General features: G+C 50.2%; 1 long non-coding RNA gene across 3 annotated transcripts; it reads right to left on the bottom strand.

The window, feature by feature from the left end:
* Positions 1–9767: 9767 nt before the first annotated feature.
* Positions 9768–15734, bottom strand: LOC128783092 (uncharacterized). Of its 3 annotated transcripts, XR_008428990.1 has the most exons (4): positions 15006–15734; positions 12290–12455; positions 10517–10999; positions 9768–10216 (listed from the first exon to the last, which is right to left on the bottom strand). It is a non-coding gene; the product is annotated as an uncharacterized LOC128783092 (long non-coding RNA). The 3 variants fall into 3 exon arrangements; XR_008428991.1 differs by lacking the exons at positions 12290–12455; positions 15006–15734 and adding an exon at positions 11564–11624; XR_008428989.1 differs by lacking the exons at positions 12290–12455; positions 15006–15734 and having other exon boundaries at positions 10517–11327.
* Positions 15735–18759: the final 3025 nt, after the last annotated feature.

Below are 18759 nucleotides of genomic sequence, written 5' to 3'. Positions count from 1 at the left end.
AATTTAGTGAATTTTACCTATGACCCTAACACAAACACAGCCACAGCATTTGTGTTGACCATAAGTAATGCCTCGGTGCATTTGATATTCCCTATCATTGCACTAGGATTAAATCATGACGGAGCCACTTTCTATCCTTCTGAACATAGAGAATGGGCCCGTCAAATTAATGACAAATGGCAAACTGTCAATTCAGAGTCCTGTACTATCCGAGAACAACTAGGGTTTATCTGTGAAGGTAATGCAATTATAGCTCAAGATATCTGTTTAGACACAGAACAAAATATCTGTCATTTTGACATTCATCCTAACGAGACTTCTGAAACAGTCCTTGTATATACAGGCAATGGGTGTGCCTGCTTTAGAACCACTTGTGATACTGTGTTTATAGAAAGTACAGTAGTAGATACTAAAAATCATTCAAATTTTTGTGCTTGCAACTTTACTAAAATTGCAGGATGTGATTTTTCTTTTGTAGCTCCAGTTACCTTACATGAACTTTTAGAATCCAATCTCACGTTGATTCACAAGCTACTGCCTACTCCCATTGGGATGAACCTTACTTTGGTAAAGCAACTATTACTTCATCAAGATCTAATAGAGATCCTAGGAAAAATCAAGGAGAATGGACAGAAAACTCTGGTAACTGTTCATCATGATGTGCAAGAAATACATCGTGTTGTAGAAAGGGTGAAAAGTGATGCCGTGCACAGGTGGTGGGATACCCTTTTCGGGTGGTCGCTTACTGCCACCGGTATCCTGAACAAATTGTGCCATCCCATTGTTGTTCTTCTGATTTTAGTTATGATTGGTTTTGTTTTATCAGTAATCTTGCTTATTGTAAATTGGAGAATGATGAAACGATGAACAAAATTGACATCTATAATTAATGCACACCACTTGGCCGACATCCTTTACACTATAGATGTTCCCAGGACTGTAGACACAAGGAGATTATAAGGTTAGAAGATATGTTTTACATAATTTTCTCTTATGATTTGTTTTAATCACTGTTTTAATTATTTTTGTTTATTGATTAGAAAATTGTACTGAGTAATATTGATTATACTAGGTTTATTATTTTATTGTTTAATATTGATTATACTGGTTTATTATTTGATCAATCTGTTGTTCAATTGATGAATATTGATTATTATCTAAACAATTTATTGTTTAACTATTACTGGTTTAATTAATACTTATTGTATTCTGCTTATTATTTAATAATAATTTGCTTACTAATATGTTGTGATTGTTTTAGTTTTTCTGTTTTCTCTTTCCTTTCCTTTTTCTCTTCTCTTTTCCCTGGCATTGCTGCCAACACTTGACGAGTCCTGAAGACTCCACGACGACACCATGGAACCCTGCTGATGAAGATCTTTCGAGGGCAATCGTCAGTCACGGGGTGGTGTAAGAGCCCGTCTGAAGCCCCTCATTTTCCATTCTGCCTTCCGATTGCCACGAGAAAGAATCCCTTCCCCCACTGCAGTTCCGGCTTAGAACAGGACACAGCGCAGGTGCAACCACTGAACCGTCACGCTGGCTGTTCCGAACAAGGCCTAGCAAGAACTTGGCAAGGAGTTGGCAAGGACTTGGCAAAGACCTGACATGGACCCAGCTCGGGACAGCCTGATGCGCAGCCTGCTTCTAATCTCTGATCTTAAGCCACTGAAGGCTGGCAGTGAAATGTCACTGTAGGATCTTGCTGCACTTGGCTTTTGGCCCCTCCTTAAGAGCTTTGCCTTCAAGGGCAGGAACATGTTTCCCTACTGGGAACTGGAATTTCAGACCCTTGGAGTGTGTGCCGTGCAGGACCATAGAGACTGGGATCATGCGGACTGGGATCTTATGGACTGGGATCATGGGGACTGGGATCCTACAGACTGGGGGTGCACAGACTAGGACCATGTGGATCAGGACCATCCAGACTGGGATCATACAAACTGGGATCATTTGGACCGGGATGACTGCACTGAACGTTGTGAACGGAGGTGGTCCCACGCTGCCCAGGGCTCCCTCCCAGTCAGTCCCAGTCCCTCCCAGTCCCAGTGCTGCTCTGGGGTGCAGCCAAAGCTCCCCAGAGTGAACTCGGAGGTCCCAGAGCAATCCAGGTACAGATCCCAGCACCGGTCTTGGAGCAATCCTGGTCCCGATGCCGACCTCGGTCTCAGTCTCGGTCCCAGAGCACCCCCAGTACGGGTCTCAGTGCACCCACTCGATGCCATATTCTCTAGCCCAGGTGTTGGCAATGCCGCTCTTGAAATGAGTCCCCTTGTCTGACTCAGTCCTCTCAGGGGTGCCATGCCTCCCCAGGACTTGCTTTTCCAGGCCCAGGATGGTGTTGGGGCAGTGCTGTGAGGCACAGGGGAGGTCTCCAAGCATCCCGTGGTGGCTTCTACCATGGTGAGCACGTAGCGCTTGCCTTGGCGTGTCTGGGGCAGCGTGACGTGGTCAATCTGCCAGGCCTCCCCATACTTGTACTTGGACCCCGCCCACCATAGCACAGGGGCTTCACCCGCTTGGCCTCCTTGATCACAGCACACGTCTCACAGTCATGGATAACCTGAGAAATCCTGTCCATGCTTAGATCCACCCCTCGGTCTCGTACCCACTTATAGGTGGCATCTCTGCCCTGATGACCTGAGGCATCGTGAGCCCATCGAGCCAGGAACAACTGCCCCTTGTGATGCCAATCCAAGTCTATCTTTGACACCTCTGTCTTTGCAGCCTGATCTACCTGCTCGTTTTTTCGGTGCTCCTCATTAGCCCGACTCTTGAGGACATTGGCATCTACATGGCAGACTTCCACAGGTACCTTCTCCACCCGAGAGGCAATGTCTTTCCACTCATCAGCATTCCAGACTGGTTTTCCTCTAAGCTGCCAGTTGGCCTTTTTCCACCTTTCCAGGCAGCCCCACAGAGCATTGGCTACCATCCATGAATTGGTATAAAGGCAGAGCTTTGGTCACTTCTCTCTTTCAGCAATGCACAGAGCCAGCTGAACGGCCTTGAGTTCAGCAAGTTGACTTGATCCACCTTCTCCTCAGTAGCTTGTGCAGCCTGTCGTGTGGGGCTCCATACGGCTGCTTTCCACTTCTGGTTCATCCCTACGATGCAACAGGAACCGTCCGTGAAAAGAGCGCAGCGTGTTTCCACTGCTGGTAGATGTTTGTATGGTGGAGCTTCTTCAGTCCATGCCAATTGTTCCTGCTCCGCTTCATCAGTGAGACCAAAGTTTTCACCTTCTGTCCAGTTTGTATTTCCAAAATCCCAGGGTGATTCAGGTTTCCAGTATGGGTGCGCTGTGTGATGAGGGCAATCCACTTGCTCTGTGTGGTGTCGGTGGCGTGGCAGGATGTGGGAACCTTTCCTTGAAACATCCACCCCAGCACCGGCAGTCGGGGTGCCAGGAGGAGTTGTGCTTCTGTGCCAATCACCCCCAAGGCAACTTGAACTCCTTCATAGGCGGCCAAGATTCCCTTCTCTGTGGGAGTGTACTTGGCTTCAGACCCTCTGTAGCTTTGGATCCAGAATCCCAGTGGTCGGCCTCGAGTCTCCCCAGGCACCTTCTGCCAAAGGCTCCAGGACAAGCCATTGTTCCTGGCTGCAGAGTAGAGCACATTCCTCACCTCTGGTCCCGTCCTGACTGGGCCAAGGGCGACTGCATGAGCGATCTCCTGCTTGATCTGGGCAAAGGCTTGTTGCTGTTCAGGGCCCTGTGGCAAGCACATTTCTCTCTCTCTCAGGATTTTTTATTGAGGTGCACAGAGAGAAATGAAAGAGAAAACAATTTCTATTTCTGCTTCTTGTTTTTCTCTTGTGGAATGTGTTTGGAGAATTGTTTACCCAGAGTGAGCGCTTGGTTGGACCATGGTGGATTGTTTGGGCCTGATGGCCAATCGCATTCACCTGTGTCTGGGCTCTGGAGAACAGGGGCACGAGTTGTGAGGAGTGAGATATGATAGTTAGAGAAAGTAGCATGTAGTATTTAGTATCCTCTTTTATATAGCATATTAATGTATTATAACATAATTATAGTAAAGAAATCATTCAGCCTTCTGAAATGGAGTTAGACATCATCATTCTTCCCATTGGGTTCGCCGACATCTACAACAAGTGGTGACCCCGAACGTTGGATGAAGAACCAGGACCTGGATCGGTCCACAGCCATGATTTAACACGGGAAAGGAGGTGAACCCTCTTGAAAAGGCATGTCCGACGTCCCTGCGAGGGATAGAGGAGGTAAGACCCCGTGGGAACCCTCTCTATAGGACCAGGTGCAGCCCCGAGCAGTTTGCCGTAACTGGACGCCTCTGCCTTCCTTTGAAAGGTACTGATTTTCTGATAATAGTACTACCCTGATCTGGGGTGGACTTTAACCTTGGGAGGAGATGTCTGCAGATTTCGACATTGGTTTTTCTTGTGTACATGGCCCTGTACTTGCCATCTGGAGAGATTTGGCTCGGGTCAATGGAATTTCTATCCCTGATGATAATTTTTTGGAGTTTCTTGAATATGCAGACAGTCGTGTTTTTTTCGGGGATCTGGCTTTTTCCCTGAATACAGAGGCTTGGAGATCCCTGTATTTCCTCATTAGGCAAAGCATCATGCGAGATCTCTGGGCGTTTCGATACATGAAAGTTTAATTAGAGCTTCTTCCGATAGTCCAGAAATGGACCCCTTTTCCGATAATCCAGTCTTTACTGCAGGTGCCCCCCCGCGAAAAGGGAGGGGCAGAGCCTTTGCCCGTGGCTCAGAAGTTTTCTTCTGCGCAGAGGGAGCCTCCTCCACCTCCTCCTCCTCCTCGTGCATCGTGTGAGCCCCGCCTCCACGTCCCTTCGGAGGGTGCGGAGCCGCTCCCGGCGGAGGCGGAGGCGCCGCTCCGCCCGCCGGTTTCCCCGTCTGCAGCCGTGCCTCCTCCTCCTCCTGCCCATTCGGAGCTGGGAGACACACCCGCCGCTGAGAGCCAGCCTGAAGCCACCTCGGCAGGGGCGGAGACGCCGCCTGCGCCGGCTCCCGCGCCGGCCCCTGCCTCGGAGTTGTCAGCCGCGCCTCCGGCACCGCCCGTCATCGCTCCCGCGGCGGCGGCTGCGCCCCCTGCGCCAGCGGCCGATCCCTCCACAGCGGTCGGTTCCGCCGCGCCGGTGGTCCCGCTCGCCGGCTCGGAGCCTGTTCCCGATGCGAGCTGTGAGGATACAGAAGACCCCCAGCCTGCGGCGCCGGCCGAGGACCTCCCCGCGCCGGCTCCGCCGCCGACATCGGCTGTGATGCGCGCCTCGCCGCCCGCAGCGGCCCCCGCGCCGGCCCCGCTGGTCCCGGCTGCCCCGCCGCCTCCCGCGGCTTTCGCCGGGTCGCCAGGCGCTGTCAGCAGCAGCGAGCAGCAGCAGCGAGCAGCAGCAGCCCGGGGCCGCGTTGGAGCGGACCCCGCCGTCTCCAATCAGCCCGGGGTCCCCTCCCAGCCTGTTCTCTGCTGCTGGCGCTCCTCGGCAGCTCCTTGCAGCTGCCGCGAAAGTGAAAGTTATGAAGTTTAGTGCCTTTCTGGGGAACAGTGTTTTTCTTGGTCCAATTCTTGCTTGGGTGGGGGATTCTCGCCGGAGCTCGAGGCCCCTCGCCCCTCCCGCTCCCGTTTGGGGGGCAGGGGGGATGAGTTCCGGGAACGCTGCCGCTGGCATTGTGCCCGGAGAGCGTGGGGGTGCTGCGGCCAGGGGTCAGAGAGCTGCGTGCCGGCCCAACCGTGCCGCAGGTCCTGAGAATCAACACTTCTCTGGGAAAAACACCTTCTCTGCTGAGCCTTGGGGCAGTTCTTATGTCATGCCCTCGTTTGAGGAGCGGGGGCAAACGCGTCCTGAGAGGCTGTGGCTGCGGCCACGGCCAGGCGCGGTGCGGCATGAACACAATGCTGGAAGACTTGCCGTGACACTGGCCGCGTGGTGGGGCCGGGCTGTGAAGATGAAGATCCCGCCCCGCCGGTCGGGCTGGGACCGATTGGTCCAGCCCCACGGCCGGAGGGCCCCGTGTGCCCCACGGCCGGGTTTGGGATCTTGGCTCCGCCCGCATGGACCGGGGCCGCCAGCTGCGCAGGGTCTTAAAGCCTGCAACTTGCTGGGCATTCTGATTCCGAGATAAAAAAAAAAAAAAAAAAAAATTATTAGATTTAAGATTAATTAAATAGAGGTGGTTGAAAAGACAAAGAAAAAAAGTGGTTGATTTAAGAGTTTTGGCCATGGGATTTCAGAGATTTTTTCAGTTTTTTTTAATTTGGTGATGGTTTTTTGCACAAGAAAGGTATGTTTGCATGGTTGACAATCAGCCCAGAGTTGGTTTTATCAGTTGTTGCAGTCTCTGGGATGACATTCAGTGTTTTGGTATTAGATAATTATATGATGTCACATTTGGTTTTTGTTTATGGGTTTTTAATTGTTGTTTGGACTTTCTTCAGTTGTTTTGTTTCAGGATTCAGCAGTTCTCTGTTTCAGCATTGAGAAGGACTTTTGAGGATGTCAAGATCAACGTTTCCAATCAATGGACAACTTCTCCCGAGAATCAGTTGTTTGGACTTGAAATTTGAGCATTATTTTAATTGTTGTTTGGGTTTTTATGTGGTAAGTTTTGTTTTAGAGATTTGATAGATGGTTTGCAGGTAAAGGATCTCTTTGAACATTCCACATCAGCATTTGATTTGGCTTTTGATTGATAACTAGCAAATTGATAAGGGGACCTCTTGAGATGTGTTTGCTCTCTTTTGTAGGACCCTGCAGAAGAATTGCAGATGCATTTTTTTTTTAATTTAATTTTTTTTTAATTTATACTAAAACGGTGATATGTGGCAAGCACATTTCTCTCTCTCTCAGGATTTTTTATTGAGGTGCACAGAGAGAAATGAAAGAGAAAACAATTTCTATTTCTGCTCCATGTTTTTCTCTTGTGGAATGTGTTTGGAGAATTGTTTACCTGGAGTGAGCTCTTGGTTGGATCATGGTGGATTGTTTGGGCCTGAGAGCCAATCGGATCCACCTGTGTCTGGGCTCTGGAGAACAGGGTCACCAGTTGTGAGTTAGTTAGATATGATAGTTAGAGAAAGTAGCATGTAGTATTTAGTATCCTCTTTTATATAGCATATTAATGTATTATAACATAATTATAATAAAGCAGTCATTTAGCCTTCTGAAATGGAGTTAGACATCATCATTCTTCCCATTGGGTTCACCGACATCAACAACACCTGTTTCCATTGCCGGGCTGACGGGGGGATCGATCACAGCAATTGACCCTGTTGGGAGCCGAGGTGAGCCTGACTGGGAAGGAGTGGCAGAAACATCCCATTGTGACCGGCCCAGAGGCCCCGTGTATTCTGGGCATAGACTTCCTCCAGAATGGCTACTACAAAGACCCAAAGGGACTCAGGTGGGCTTTTGGCATAGCTGCTGGAGAGGCAGAGGACATGAAGCAGTTGAACACCTTGCCTGGACTATCAGACTGTCTGGAACCGACTGCCCCAGGGGTGGAAGCACAGCCCCACCAGCTGCCATGGACTGATCCAGGCTGCACTGGCAAAGGGTGAAGCTCCAGAACACCTGCAGTACATCGATGGCATCATTGTGTGGGGGAACTCAGCAATGGAAGTATTTGAGAAAGGAGAGAGGATCGTCCAGATTCTGCTGGAAGCCGGTTTTTGGAGATTGTACATTCCTGAGTAAAACCAGATTTTGAGCCCTCTCTACCTGGTCACCCACAAAAAGAACAATTTCCACTGGCGCCCTGAACAGCAACAAGCCTTTGCCCAGATCAAGCAGGAGATCGCTCATGCAGTCGCCCTTGGCCCAGTCAGGACGGGACCAGAGGTGAGGAATGTGCTCTACTCTGCAGCCAGGAACAATGGCTTGTCCTGGAGCCTTTGGCAGAAGGTGCCTGCGGAGACTCGAGGCCGACCACTGGGATTCTGGATCCAAAGCTACAGAGGGTCTGAAGCCAAGTACACTCCCACAGAGAAGGGAATCTTGGCCGCCTATGAAGGAGTTCAAGTTGCCTTGGGGGTGATTGGCACAGAAGCACAACTCCTCCTGGCACCCCGACTGCCGGTGCTGGGGTGGATGTTTCAAGGAAAGGTTCCCACATCCTGCCACGCCACCGACACCACACAGAGCAAGTGGATTGCCCTCATCACACAGCGCACCCGTACTGGAAACCTGAATCACCCTGGGATTTTGGAAATACAAACTGGACAGAAGGTGAAAACTTTGGTCTCACTGATGAAGCGGAGCAGGAACAAGTGGCATGGGCTGAAGAACTTCCACCATACAACCATCTACCAGCAGTGGAAACACGCTGCGCTCTTTTCACGGACGGTTCCTGTTGCATCGTAGGGATGAACCAGAAGTGGAAAGCAGCCGTATGGAGCCCCACACGACAGGCTGCACAAGCTACTGAGGAGAAGGTGGATCAAGTCAACTTGCTGAACTCAAGGCCGTTCAGCTGGCTCTGTGCATTGCTGGAAGAGAGAAGTGACCAAAGCTCTGCCTTTATACCAATTCATGGATGGTAGCCAATGCTCTGTGGGGCTGCCTGGAAAGGAGGAAAAAGGCCAACTGGCAGCTTAGAGGAAAACCAGTCTGGAATGCTGATGAGTGGAAAGACATTGCCTCTCGGGTGGAGAGGTACCTGTGGAAGTCTGCCATGTAGATGCCAATGTCCGCAAGAGTCGGGCTAATGAGGAGCACTTAAACAACGAGCAGGTAGATCAGGCTGCAAAGACAGAGGTGTCAAAGATAGACTTGGATTGGCATCACAAGGGGCAGTTGTTCCTGGCTCGATGGGCTCACGATGCCCAGGTCATCAGGTCATCAGGGCAGAGATGCCACCTATAAGTGGGTACGAGACCGAGGGGTGGATCTAAGCATGGACAGGATTTCTCAGGTTATCCATGACTGTGAGACGTGTGCTGTGATCAAGGAGGCCAAGCGGGTGAAGCCCCTGTACTATGGTGGGCAGGGGTCCAAGTACAAGTATGGGGAGGCCTGGCAGATTGACCACGTCACACTGCCCCAGACACGCCAAGGCAAGCGCTACGTGCTCACCATGGTAGAAGCCACCACGGGATGCTTGGAGACCTCCCCTGTGCCTCACAGCACTGCCCCAACACCATCCTGGGCCTGGAAAAGCAAGTCCTGGGGAGGCATGGCACCCCCGAGAGGACTGAGTCAGACAAGGGGACTCATTTCAAGAGCGGCATTGCCAACACCTGGGCTAGAGAACATGGCATCGAGTGGGTGCACTGAGACCCGTACTGGGGGTGCTCTGGGACCGAGACTGAGACCGAGGTCGGCATCGGGACCAGGATTGCTCCAAGACCGGTGCTGGGACCTGTACCTGGATTGCTCTGGGACCTCCGAGTTCACTCTGAGGAGCTTTGGCTGCACCCCAGAGCAGCACTGGGACTGGGAGGGACTGGGAGTGACTGGGAGGGAGCCCTGGGCAGTGTGGGACCCCCTCCGTTCACATTGTTCAGTGCAGTCATCCCGGTCCAAATGATCCCAGTTTGTATGATCCCAGTCTGGATGGTCCTGATCCACATAGTCCCAGTCTGTGCACCCCCAGTCTGTAGGATCCCAGTCCCCATGATCCCAGTCCATAGGATCCCAGTCCGCATGATCCCAGTCTCTATGGTCCTGCACGGCACACACTCCAAGGGTCTGGAATTCCAGTTCCCAGTAGGGAAACATGTTCCTGCCCTTGAAGGCAAAGCTCTTAAGAAGGGGCCAAAGACCAAGTGCAGCAAGATCCTACAGTGACATTTCACTGCCAGCCTTCAGTGGCTTAAGATCAGAGATTAGAAGCAGGCCGCGCATCAGGCTGTCCCGAGCTGGGTCCATGTCAGGTCTTTGCCAAGTCCTTGCCAACTCCTTGCCAAGTTCTTGCCAGCCCTTGTTCGGAACAGCCAGCGTGACGGTTCAGTGGTTGCACCTGCGCTGTGTCCTGTTCTAAGCCGGAACTGCAGTGGGGGAAGGGATTCTTTCTCGTGGCAATCGGAAGGCAGAATGGAAAATGAGGGGCTTCAGACGGGCTCTTACACCACCCCGTGACTGACGATTGCCCTCGAAAGATCTTCATCAGCAGGGTTCCATGGTGTCGTCGTGGAGTCTTCAGGACTCGTCAAGTGTTGGCAGCAATCCCAGGGAAAAGAGAAGAGAAAAAGGAAAGGAAAGAGAAAACAGAAAAACTAAAACAATCACAACATATTAGTAAGCAAATTATAATTAAATAATAAGCAGAATACAATAAGTATTAATTAAACCAGTAATAGTTAAACAATAAATTGTTTAGATAATAATCAATATTCATCAATTGAACAATAGATTGATCAAATAATAAACCAGTATAATCAATATTAAACAATAATATAATAAACCTAGTATAATCAATATTACTCAGTACAATTTTCTAATCAATAAACAAAAATAATTAAAACAGTGAATAAAACAAATCATAAGAGAAAATTATGTAAAACATATCTTCTAACCTTATAATCTCCTTGTGTCTACAGTCCTGGGAACATCTATAGTGTAAAGGATGTCGGCCAAGTGGTGTGCATTAATTATAGATGTCAATTTTGTTCATCGTTTCATCATTCTCCAATTCACAATAAGCAAGATTACTGATAAAACAAAACCAATCATAACTAAAATCAAAAGAACAGCAAGGGGATGACACAATTTGTTCAGGACACCGGTGGCAGTAAGCGACCACCCGAAAAGGGTATCCCACCACCTGTGCACGGCATCACTTTTCACCCTTTCTACAACACGATGTATTTCTTGCACATCATGATGAACAGTTACCAGAGTTTTCTGTCCATTCTCCTTGATTTTTCCTAGGATCTCTATTAGATCTTGATGAAGTAATAGTTGCTTTACCAAAGTAAGGTTCATCCCAATGGGAGTAGGCAGTAGCTTGTGAATCAACGTGAGATTGGATTCTAAAAGTTCATGTGAAGTAACTGGAGCTACAAAAGAAAAATCACATCCTGCAATTTTAGTAAAGTTGCAAGCACAAAAATTTGAATGATTTTTAGTATCTACTACTGTACTTTCTATAAACACAGTATCACAAGTGGTTCTAAAGCAGGCACACCCATTGCCTGTATATTCAAGGACTGTTTCAGAAGTCTCGTTAGGATGAATGTCAAAATGACAGCTATTTTGTTCTGTGTCTAAACAGATATCTTGAGCTATAATTGCATTACCTTCACAGATAAACCCTAGTTGTTCTCGGATAGTACAGGACTCTAAATTGACAGTTTGCCATTTGTCATCAATTTGACGGGCCCATTCTCTATGTTCAGAGGGATAGAAAGTGGCTCCATCATGATTTAATCCTAGTGCAATGATAGGGAATATCAAATGCACTGAGGCATTACCTTTGGTCAACACAAATGCTGTGGCTGTGTTTGTGTTAGGGTCATAGGTAAAATTCACTAAATTCCACCAGGATTGGAAATCTCTTCCAAAGTCAGTGGCACTGTCCCAGACTATTTTCCTAATTTCAGTAGGAAAAGTGCCTTCTTCACCTTCTCTTATAATTGAGGCAGCAACTGACTGCATCCATAATTGAGCCTGGATACAGCTAAGGGCTAAGGAAACATTGCTTTGCGTGGCATTAAGTGCATTAATTATCAATTTGCTATCATTTACATTTATCTTTTCCCAATTTGGTAGAATGTTTGATAGCAACCACTGATGTGTTCCCAAGGCCGATAAGGACGACTGCTGTGGTTGTTGTATTTTGGTTAAATCTTTAGTCGTGGAGGCCAATTTATTCATTAATACTTCTGAATCAATACTATTTAGGATTCCCAGTCCCATTCCCACGACACCAGTTATGTCTCTTTGCACCCGGTTTTTAGGAGGGTTCCACTGTCGCAGCCAGGTTGTCCAACCCTGAAAAGAGGTTTGCAAAAAGGGTGAACAAGCTGGTTGTATTTCTGAGACATTGTTTTGCATCAACAATTTGACTTGTTTAAGAGACCATGCTGGATTAAATAATATCTGTTGTTGGCCAGTTTTCCTGATTATATATGGTCCAACTTCAAAAATTTTCGGGGTAAGCATAACTGGTGGCTGGGCTCGAGTGGTGGTAGTGGTGGTGGTATAAACCGTAGTAGATTGGGCTACAGCATTTATTATAAACTTAAAAGAAAGCCCTTTGGTGTTTTTTCCCATAAGCAAACCACTTCTGCAGTCTGTGTTAGTGTAAAATTGTGCCAACAATCCTGTATGCTTGGGTGCGTACAAACCTTTTTGTGCTTAAAGAGATCCTTTCACTTTTTTCTGCATGCTACCACAATTATTTCAGACCACGGCCACTCAGCTGGTTTCTGGCCATGGGGTTGTGGTAGGATGCAGAAAAATATTACCAGTTTTATCATGGATTAGGTGGTCTTCATGTCCCTCGGAGTTCTTCTGAAAAAGTAAACACAACAGAATTCTGCCGCCGAGAGGCAGAAAAGTTAGAATGATGGAATTATCCAGCATGTATTTGTCCAATGCTCTTTCCCTAGAGCACCAGAGGTCCACCAGAACAGGTTGGCCAGGGTAATGAGCTGGATTATTAGGATCATTTGGTACAGAGCATAGGAGTCAGTGTAGATGCAGGCCAAAGAGGAATTCTGTGCTTCTCGTTGAAAAATACTCCAGACAGCTTTCAGCTCCCCAACGTGTGCACTACCTTCTCCCTCTGTAATCATTTGCTCACCAGAGGAAAAGTGGAGGGCTTCTGCCCTATATTTCCATATTTTTCCTTTCCCTTTAGCAGAAGCATCAGTAAACCAAGAGTTTGCTGATTGTTCGGGGCAGAAAGGAGGGGTTACTTTGATTACAGAGGCAGGTTTGTCCAAGCTGTCAGTTTCTTGGATTTCTAAAGTTTTTACAGGTCTTTCTGCCATTGAGAAGAAGTTGCAGTAATGTTCAACCTGAGCATACCACTTTCTCACTGAGGCCCTCTGGGCCACCCCGTCAGGAGGGGGAGTCCCACTAGTGACTGTCTTAATAACCTTGAAGGGGCCTCTCAATACAATTGGTTGTTTTCGTGCAATTTTTTCTACTTCTATGAAAGCTAAGATAACCATAAACAATCCTTTTTCCCAGGTAGTGTATCTTTTCTCAGCATCTTTGGAACCACGTGAGTAAAAACCAACAGGTCTTGTCAGAGCCTCAGGACCCCGCTGCCATATGTGTACTGACAGCCCTGAGGAGGCAAATCCCCATTCCACCTGGAAAGGATCTGTAGGATGGATAGGGCCCAGTGCTTGATGAGCTGTTGCTTCAAAAATCAGCAATTGCAATGCTGGCTCCTGAGAAAGACTCCAATCCCATTTCACCCCTTTCCTCAACAAGTCATAAAGGGGAACAAATGGGTCGTTCCAGTTACTAGGAAATCTGTCTGGTCTTTCTACAGGAGATACAGCTGCTATAGTTTTTTGAAGGAGAATTGCTGTAGGTTTGAGTGATTCTGGAAGCCCACAAATTCAAGGGGTCATTATCTCGGGCTTCACAGGTAATTGCATCAGGGATTCAAAGTCAGGAATTAATTTCTTTTTGTGAGTCATTTGCAGGCAAGCAGCTTTGTGCACATTTTCCAAGAGTTGGTCGGGGGTACTAATTCTAGCTATGGGATCTCCCCTTTCCAAGGGGCTTGTTCCCCCGGCCCAAAAAGCTGCACGCTGTGTCAGGGACCATGTGTCACCTTTCTCTCCTGTTGTTAAGAAGACACCATGTCCCCAATACCCACTGGCTTCCTGTTCAGTTAATTGAATTTGATCACCACCAGTGAGGGACACCCGGAAAACATATTCTGTTTCTGATTCATGTGGAGGGTGTCCGTATTCCCTTTTAAGCTTAGCTAGCTCGGTGGCAGGGTTTAGTTGTGATGGTATGTGTTTGGTTGTGATGTGAGGTTGGAGATCATCATCACTGAGATAGTTATACTCTGTTTTAATCAAGGGTCTCAAGTGATGGCAGCAATGTTCCCCACAATTACTTGCTGCTTCAAGTTCTTGATGAGGATAGATTTGTTTAATGTGAGGAGTTTCCTTCTCCTCAAGCTCTGTAGAGGAATCAGCATTATGTGATTTGTTAATATGTTCCTCTGTTAAGGCAGCTCGCAATGCATAGATCACATTTTTTGCTTCATATAATTGTTTTTGCAAAATTTCAACTAGATTTTGAAGGGAGTCTATTATAGCATGTTCCTCGCTTCTTCGCTCGAAGCCATTTTCTATAGCTGCCATAAGACAAGCTCCCAAAACTGAGCATAAGATAGTTTTATTTTTGCCCAATTTGAATTTTGTTTCATGTTGTAATGAACACACTCTATCAATAACATTTTCTAAGTTCAACCAATTACTCTGTGCCCATTTTTCTCCTTCCGTAGAAGGTTTGGCATTGTGTTTGGCTAGTAGTGCATGAAATTCAGCTTTAATTTCAAGGCTAAGATTGTCACTCATTTTGTGAAGGGACCAAAACCACGACAGGGAGGTACAAACTTAAGTTCCACAAAACTACACAGCCCTCGCTGTGTCGCCCTTCGCTTCCCGGGGTGGGTGAAAGGGCAATAATCTGCCTGGGAGGCTCTGCTTAGTTGCTTCAAGTTGTCCCTTCCTTCCCAGACCAGATACACACAACAACAACAAAACAACAGAGTCCCGCCTTTTGCACTAGGGGATCCTTTGTGAATTCCCAAAGACAGTGTGGGTGCCTTTTCAGCTGCAACCCTTCTGTCTAGACAGAAATCCTGTCCGTGACGCCAATTTTAATGTCACGATCCGCTTCTTGCGGGGTGTCGTGATGGTTCTTTTCACCGATCCCAAAAGTGCAAAAAGGCAAACAACAAGGGACTGTCAGTTAATCACAACAAATGCACCTTTATTAGGGGCCAAAACAGTAAATGCGATAGTGGGGATCGGAAAGGAGATAAAGGATAGAGAGAGAGAAGAGGGGTATGGGAATAGCTACCAACACAGGCGAGATCCTCAGTGGTCCGGACGATGGGGATCCGTCTGTCGTGTCGGGGAAGTCTTCGAAGTTCTGGTCCACTCGGGGGTCCAGTTATAGTCCACAGAGGAAAGAGGGGGGAACAAGTGTAATAATGAAAGTCCATTGTAATCGCCACGAGGGAACAGGTGAGTCCACAGAAACCACCAAAGCAAGACGAATCCAATGAAGAATAAGTCCATTAAAATTACTGAAGGGAAACAGGTCATGTCATTAATGGTCAGACCACCAATTTCCCCTCCTCCCTGTAGCAGGGGTCTCAGTCTCAGTCCTTGGGAGGAGGGTTCTCATTCTTTGTTTGTCACAGTGGTAACGAGGCAGATGAGGGGTCTTCAATGAAGGACCACGGGAGTCACCACAAAAGTTCATTTGGCTTAAGAACGGAGATTAGAAGCAGGCCGCGCATCAGGCTGTCCCGAGCTGGGTCCATGTCAGGTCTTTGCCAAGTCCTTGCCAACTCCTTGCCAAGTTCTTGCCAGGCCTTGTTCGGAACAGCCAGCGTGACGGTTCAGTGGTTGCACCTGCGCTGTGTCCTGTTCTAAGCCGGAACTGCAGTGGGGGAAGGGATTCTTTCTCGTGGCAATCGGAAGGCAGAATGGAAAATGAGGGGCTTCAGACGGGCTCTTACACCTTGGCTGGCAGAGGGGGAAGAGGGAGACAGGGAGGGGAGGGTGCAGAATCCTCCTTCAGCCGGCTGCAGCCAAGTTGCTTTTCGGCGGGGCAGGGGCTGGCTATTGTGGCACGGGGGCGGGCTGGGAGGGAGGGAGGAAGGGAGGGAGCAGCATCGGCCTGATGAGCTGTGCCCGTGTCCCATAGGAACGCCGGAGTACAGCCCACCGGAGTGGATCCTCTTTGGCTGCTACCATGGCCAGCCAGCCACCATCTGGTCCCTGGGCATCCTGCTCTATCACCTGGTCTGCGGGCACCTTCCTTTCCACACAAACGAGGACATCGTCCGGGGCCAGCTCTTCTTCCCGCCCCGGGTGTCTCAAGGTGGGGCTGCGCCTTCAAGGCTCGGGAGGAGGAACGGGGCTGGGAGGGGGCAGCTGGCACATCAGCATCCTGCTCTTGCAGCTAGTGAGGCGGTTGAGCTCCTGGGCTTAGCTGGAGGAGGTGGCACGTGTGCCTCTGTGCTGCTCTCCTCCGGAAGGGAGGATCCATGGGAAGCTTTTGGCTGCAGCTCTGAGCACTCCTAGTGTGGCCTGGGCACCGTGGAATGTGGGAGAGCATGGACAGGAGCCTTGTCCCGCTGAGCGGCGGTTTCTGGTTTCTCTCTGCAGTGTGCCAGCACCTCATCAGGTGGTGTTTATCCATGGACCCCGCAGACAAGCCATCACTGGAAGACCTTTTTGAGCATTCTTGGCTGCAGGAGCCCTGCCTGGCCCAGGAGACAGCAGAGATCCATCCCTGTGCTCAGTAGGATCCAGGAGCCCAGCAAGTACCAGCTGCACGCGTCTGGTGGCACTCCAAGAAAACCCCGGAGCGTTTCCCTGCGGCCGCAGCACGGAGGAGAGAGCGCAGCCGAGGAGATGCTTCCGCTGGTCCCCGGCGAGTTGTGGAGGGAGCGGCTCAGTGCTCCCCGTGCCACTGGAGAAGTGGTGGCAGTGCGGTGAAGGTGCCACGGACTGGAACAGGGGAAACATCCCCCTGCAGCTCAATGGCATCGGGATGTCCCCGCAAGCCGAGGCACAGCTGGCGTGTTCTTCTGGAGCACCACGTGGAGCTGGGAACACCATCCTGGAGCTGGCCGCTGGCGGGGCAAAGCCGAGCGGCTTTGGCTGCGGCCCCTTCCTGGAGGACACGCTCTGCGCCCCGATGAAATCAAGATGAGTCCCCAGCCGGCGCAGGGGCGGGGGGATGCTCGTGCTTCCAGGCATGGCAGGGCTCGGCCTGGCCACGCGCCGCAGGTTCCCCGCTCGGCGGCGCTGGGGAATATTAATTTTTCCCCCGGCGGCCAAGATGCTTTTTGGTGGGACAGGGGACGGATGTTGTGGAAGGGGAGCCGGCTCCTGGCCTTGCTGACAGCTTCTGCCAGCCAGCCCGGCACGGGCTGGGGCGGGGGCAGCCAGCCTGACAAAGCATCCATCCATGTGGATGGGGGCAGCAGAGGGGGACGGGTTCCGAGGCCGTGCCCCAGCTGGTCTACTTTGCAGGCCCTCGAGGAAGGGGTGCGTTTACGGGCGGGAAAGGTGGGGTTTTTCCTCACCTGTGGACAGGTTTCATTCTCGCATGGAGTGGTCAGACCCTCCTCAGGCCTGTGAAATGGTGACAGGCTGTGTAGCTTCTTCTTGTTTCCAGGTCTTGTTTTGAATTCACTTTCATGCAATTGTTCTTTATTTTCCCAGGAAGATTTTACCTGGTGCCTGCACCGTCCGTGGAGCACATCCAGTGCCAGCGCTACCCCAGGGGCCACGGCCTGTGGGGACATCCCCTTCAAGAAGGACGAGGACCTCGTGTGGGATCGGCTCCTCTCCTGGCAGCAGGTCTGCAGAGGTGGGTACCCGGCTCCACAGCTGGGCTGGCAGAAGGGCTTCGGGCAGAGGGCAGCGGGCACACGGGCATCCCGCCCTTGCAGCTGCTGAGGAGGCTGCTGTGCTGTGCTGAAGCGGAGGAGGTGGAACGTGGCCTGCCACGCTGCCTTTCTCTCGAAACAGAGAATGGCTCGGGAGGTTTGGGCTCTGAGCACAGCCAGCAGCCTGGCCCGGGCACAGGCCATGGCAGGACAGGGCACAGGAGCCTTCTGTGACTGACCGTGGCTCTCTGGTTTCTCTCTGCAGGCTGCCAGCACCTCATGCCATGGAAACGGCTCCGCTCGGCCTGCCAGGCTGGGAGGGCTGGAGGGCGGCGGGTGTTCATTTGCTGTCAGAAATAAATCGTTCTATTTTTTTGTCATCATCATGATCAGAGCATTTCTTTCATCCTTTTCCAAGCTTTTGGCCTCCCTTCCTCCAGGGAAATCTTTTTGTGTCCTTCCTCAGCCACTTGATGGCATTTGGCAGGGGGGATTAAGCAATGTGAAAAGTTCAACAACAGCTCCTGTTGCCAACTGCAGCAGCCCCTTCAAGAGCCCTGAGCTTCCAGCGAGGTCCACGTGTGCCTTGCAAAAGGGAGTGGTTTGCAGCGATGGGGTTGTCACCCTGCTGCAAAAGCTGGGAGGAAATCACAAGTGGCAAAATGCCAATTTGGCTCAACCCCTGCCCAGGTTCTGCATCTTTCCCCTCTGCTCGGTGACAGGCAGGCAGGGCTGGACTCCAGCAAGGTTCAAGTTCTTGGTGCTCCCTGGCATCGAGGGGATCAAGTAAACTCTTGTATGCAGTGGCTGCAATAGGGCTACTGAAGGGAAAAAGGAGATGTCGTGAGGTGGGGAATCCTTCTTGTCTCCTTTGTCTCCCCAGGAGCCCCTTGGAAAGGGAAATGCCCACACGGGTTTATCTGACTCCTTCCCAGCCAGCCTTTCCCTCAGTCCCGGCTCTCATTTGCTCCGCAGGCTTCAGCAGCTCGCTCAGCTCAGAGGAGCTCTCAGAGGAGAAAACGCTGCCTGGCGTGGGGCTGGCTGATCCCTGTCTCATCTTGATTCCATTTCCCTGCTCCCTCCCCCATCCAAGAGAGCGAAGGATCCCCCACAACCGGTCACGATCCACTCTTGCGGGGTGTTTGTGATGGTTTGTTAACCGATCCCAAAAGTGCAAAACTGCAAATGGCAAGGGACCATCAC

The sequence above is a fragment of the Vidua chalybeata genome, unplaced genomic scaffold (assembly GCF_026979565.1).
Source record: "Vidua chalybeata isolate OUT-0048 unplaced genomic scaffold, bVidCha1 merged haplotype W_reject_10, whole genome shotgun sequence".
NCBI classification, from domain to species: Eukaryota; Metazoa; Chordata; class Aves; order Passeriformes; family Viduidae; genus Vidua; species Vidua chalybeata.
The sequence above is the reverse complement of the archived record's forward strand: the minus strand, read 5'-3'. Positions and strand labels throughout refer to the sequence as shown.